The following is a 4,868-nucleotide window of genomic DNA, read 5'->3' on the forward strand; positions in this document are numbered from 1 at the left end:
CCACTGGACAAAATTTGATGAGCATTGTTGTATTTAAAAGAGAAACTTAAATTCTACTGTCTTCTGGTTTCCAATTTTTCATTTAGGCTGTCAATATTTTATTAAATATTGGCACAAATCTCAAATTTTCAGAAAACGAGACTATCACGTTTAAAACTCTGTAACTCAACAATGAAAAATATCACAATTCTGTGAATCGCATCTAATAGTACATCTACTGCGGACAAAATTGATATGTTACAAATGAATCTCAAACAATTTAGCATTATCGAAATACGGCTTTTGCATAACCCTTGTGCACCACGTAACTAATTCACGTAAGATACAAATTGACATACCGAATTTGTCCGCTTTGACTCTTATAATAGATACCGTTTGAAGAACCGCGATATCTGTTTTTGATGAAGAGCTTTTAGTTTGTAAACGTCGTGCTTCTATTTTTTTTCGCACTTGCAAATTTTTCAAAATATTTTAAACAAAATTCAGGCCCTAAATCGAACTTCAGCTTCCAACAGATACTAGAAGTTAACTTTCTCAAATTCAACAAATTCCATTAAAAGCAATCCAGTGGTTATCTCAGAAAAGCGTTTCTGCGTTTTACATTTATTTGAATAGGCCGCATCGGAGTTGGGCCCGAGCTAAAGCTTCCTCTTAAACAATTTGTCGAGAGATCAAATACATGAATAATAACTGCATTGCCATTGCCAAAGATGCTGCAAACGAATTCTTGAACGCTACGCACTGTCAAAACAAGTAATCTATCTATCTTTTAATAAAAAGATATACTCGTATGTGCCAGAAATTTTGCTCAAAATAACTGATATCAATGCTTCCACGTTTTTGTCTATTTAATAAGTAAAGAAAATATCACACGATCCTTAGAACTATATCAGTTCGAAACCAGCAAAGCAGTGCATGCCACTGATACGACAAATGTAAAGGCCATGAAATGAACAAGTTGAGGACAAATATGCTAATGAAACTTTGTCACTCAACAACCTTGTTTACGTTTTTGTACATATGCAACGGCCAGTGAAAAAAAATCTCAATGACATTGTCATTTATTCCAATGTATTACGCTGGAGCAGCTGTCATCGGTCGTGTATCGTGAGTAATTGCACCGAAATTATTGTCCCAACAGGGAGCACCTATATAAAGCCGTTCTGCAAAACATACGGGGGCGAGTGAAATGAAAGTGAGCCAATGCAAATATTTGACAAACGGGGTACTTAACTTAAAAGGAGTCTCCATGAGCATTTAGACATTTATCCCATTGACTAACGAGTCGGGCGATTCCTGTCTCATAAAACTCCTCAGGTTGCTGCTTCAACAAATCTGCAACTGACTCTTTCACGTCATCGTCCGACACGAATCTGTTTCCCTTAAGCTGTTTTTTCATTTGCCCCAAAATGTGGAAGTCGCTAGGCGACAGGTCTTAGCTGTATGGTGGATGTTTCAGCGTTTCCCACTTTAACTTTGCCAGTTTTGTATTAACCACATCAGCGACGTGGGGACGGGCATTGTGAAAAAATTAAAAATTAAATTATGGGGTTTTACGTGTCAAAAGCACTTTCTGATTATGACGCACGCCGTAGTGGACGACTCCGGAAATTTCGACCACCTGGGTTCTTTAACGTGCACCTAAATCTAAGTACACGGGTGTTTTCGCATTTCGCCCCCATCGAAATGCGGCCCCCGTGGCCGTGATTCGATTCCGTGACCTCGTGTTCAGCAGCCCAACACCATAGTCAGGCCGTGGAACAAGATGACCGCATTCATCAATTTTCCACGTCGTTTGTTCTTGATTCCGACACGCAGCCGATCCGGCGTTTCACAATATCGGAAACGATTGATAGTCGCTTCGGCTTTAGAAAATTCTATCAGTAATGGCTCGTGACGATCGAAAAAAAGAAAAATAGTAAACAACACCTTTACGGCGGAAGTGACGGCCTTTGCTTTCTTAGAGGGCGGTGAATTCGAATGTTTCCACTGTAAGCTTTGCCGTCGTGTTTCAGGCTCGTAGTAGTGGCACCATGGTTCGTCCCCGATCACAATTGCAGACAAAAAGTCGTCACCCTCATTGTGATACCGGAACAGATGAGTCAAGGCAGCGCAGGACTTTCTTCTGGCGGCGGTTTAAAATCTTGGGCATCCATTGCGCACACAAGAGCCGATGATCGAGATGTTCATGAATTATGGTTTGAACCGAACCGCGGCTGATGTTCACACGCTCTGCCAGTTCATCGATGTTTATCCTCTGTTCTTGTCTCATCAGCTCATCAACTTTTGCACTTGTGTTGGGGGTGATTGCACGATGGCTTTGGCCAGGTCTTGGATCGTTTTTGCAACTTTCACGTCCTTTTTCAACCGTTTGCTCCAGTGCTTCACAATGGCTAATGAAATGCAATGTTCAACGTACACGGCAGCCATACGGCGAATAATTTCATTTTGGGAAACACCTTCAGCTGCCAAAACATTCACGGCAACACGCTGTTCAACTTTTGGATTTCCCGTTATGTCACGCAACCATGTTCAATCCAGTGTACGAAAGCATTAAAGAACATTTACCCTCACATCTGCGTGTCACTTTTGTGGATGAAAGATGCCTGTGTGCTACGCGCATGCCTCGCAGATAATGAACCGAACCATTATTGCGCGGGGTGGGTAGGCTCACTTTCATTTAACTCGCCCTCGTTCATTAGAAGTGCGAAGACCCGAGACCTGAGAGACGAGCCGCCGCGAGAAACTGCTTTCCTGTTATACCGGCCCATATCGCGTGCTCCGCCAAGTGACCGATGTCACCTATGAAATTGTTCTAGCCACGCCCACTACGTCCTCCGGTGTGACAACCAGTGACATTGTCCACGTCACCCGACTCAAGCCCTACAACTCTCCACGTGCCTTGAATATTGAAAAGCACCGTGACGGCGCTTTTGCCGCCGGGGGGGTAGTATTACGATATTATCGGTAGATACCCGAGAGACGAGCCGCCGCGAGAACGACGACGAAGTGGGTCGGTGCCCTTGGCACGAGTGAATGTCGGCCTGGCGCTCTGGCTCCAGTCCAGTGTAAATAGCCTTTTTCGTCTGTGTCTTTCTACACGTATATATATATATATATATATATATATATATATATATATATATATATATATATATATATATATATGCATAGCAGTCTAGTACTTTGTCTATCTCTCATTCGTCTTTTTTCTCTTCATTAAGACCTCTGTCTATATACTGCACATGCCTCTAATAACTCTGCATGGTTCTATCAATTTCTTCCCTGCTTTTTTTTCTGCCAATACTCTAAACGTCTCTTGCTTATCTTGACTGCTGACCATTCCATTAGCTTTGAATCGCAGCGCTTCTGGAAGATGGACGTTCCCTACGGGTCTTGCTGGGCGAATATCTTGACATTCTGTGCCGAGTCCTTTCTGGACTTTTGCTGCAGCAAACACATGCCTTATGAGTGAGTGAGTGAAGAAACTTTATTACAGGTCCGGCGAGGACGCGAACTCGTCGCGCCCCGACCGGCAGGTCTAGCCCTCCGACCCGGTCGCGGGCACGCCGGACAGCCAGGATTTGCTTTTCTAGAGCGGGGCTACGCAGAAGCGAGTCCCACTCCTCCTTGATGAACTTGGGGTATGTCGACCCGAACTCCCAGAGCATGTGCGCTAGAGTGGAGGTCTGCCCGCAGGAGGGGCAGGCGTCGTCGCGATACACGTCCGGGTAAGCCTCGTGGAGAACGGACAGACACGGATACGTGCTGGTCTGCAGAACACATGCTTTATCCTGTTGCGAATTTTCGCTTCGGTATGTTTTTGTCCTTAGGCAGCTAGCTCGGACCTCAAATAGCAGGGCAGTGCCCTTTGTGTTATCACACAGGTTTTCCCTCCTATAATATATTTTTAGCTGCATTTGTAAATATCCACAGTCTTCTTCTTTTGTTCCCATCGTTTGCATCGTTTACCGTCTTCGTTTCTTTCACTTTCTTTTTGATGAGTCTTGGTTGTCTAATTACACTTTCACCTTGTGCTTGGTTGCCAACTTTCTCGACGTCATCCTCCATTACGTGTCCACGCTTTTGAGGTATGCATATTTGTGCACTCTGGCCGTCCATTTTTTTTCATCTACGTTCCTGAGTCTTTCTTCAAAACTAATTTTCCCTGCGCTTTCTTGACTTCAATAGAAGTCCAACCCATGCCACCCTACAGTGTCTCATTTGTGGTTTTACCGCGGGCCCCCAGTTGTTTCCGGAGCATGCCATCTTTTCGGAGAGAGAAAGGAGCTCGGCGACTGCATCGACTGGAAATAGGGATCGTGCATTGCCTGCTTGGCCGAATATATACTCGAGAGTACAAGACGCCGGGAAGTGAGGTAGCTAGAATATGTAAATACTGCAGTTATTTATAAATACATAGCTATTGACTTCTTCCCAGCTCTACTTTCCCATGATGTTTAGTGGCACGAGCATCGAGTGGCACTCTTTGTTTCTTGCGCAGCGCTTCAGGTTCACCCCCTGAGATGACCCGGGAGGAAATTAAAAATAAATCAGAAAAAGAAGAAAAAATAGTGCAGTACAATATTCATGGGTTTCATTATAGATATGATGTCAGAGCATAAGCTTAGTTACAAGCTGAGTTACTGAAGTGTCTGAAATAATTAGAATTAGAAATCACGGAGACGACCGGGAACGAAATTCAAAATAAATCAGAAGAAATAGAAAAAAAAATGAGTACAGTACAAAATTCATGGGTTTATTACAGATATTGAGAAAACGGCGCAACATCCGCTGCGTCACGCAACGTCGTCATCGCTGCCGTGGTTGGCGGTATTCGCGCGGCTTTCAATAGCGAGCTCCTCCGA

Source organism: Dermacentor albipictus, chromosome 1 (assembly GCF_038994185.2).
Source record: "Dermacentor albipictus isolate Rhodes 1998 colony chromosome 1, USDA_Dalb.pri_finalv2, whole genome shotgun sequence".
Lineage (NCBI taxonomy): Eukaryota > Metazoa > Arthropoda > Arachnida > Ixodida > Ixodidae > Dermacentor > Dermacentor albipictus.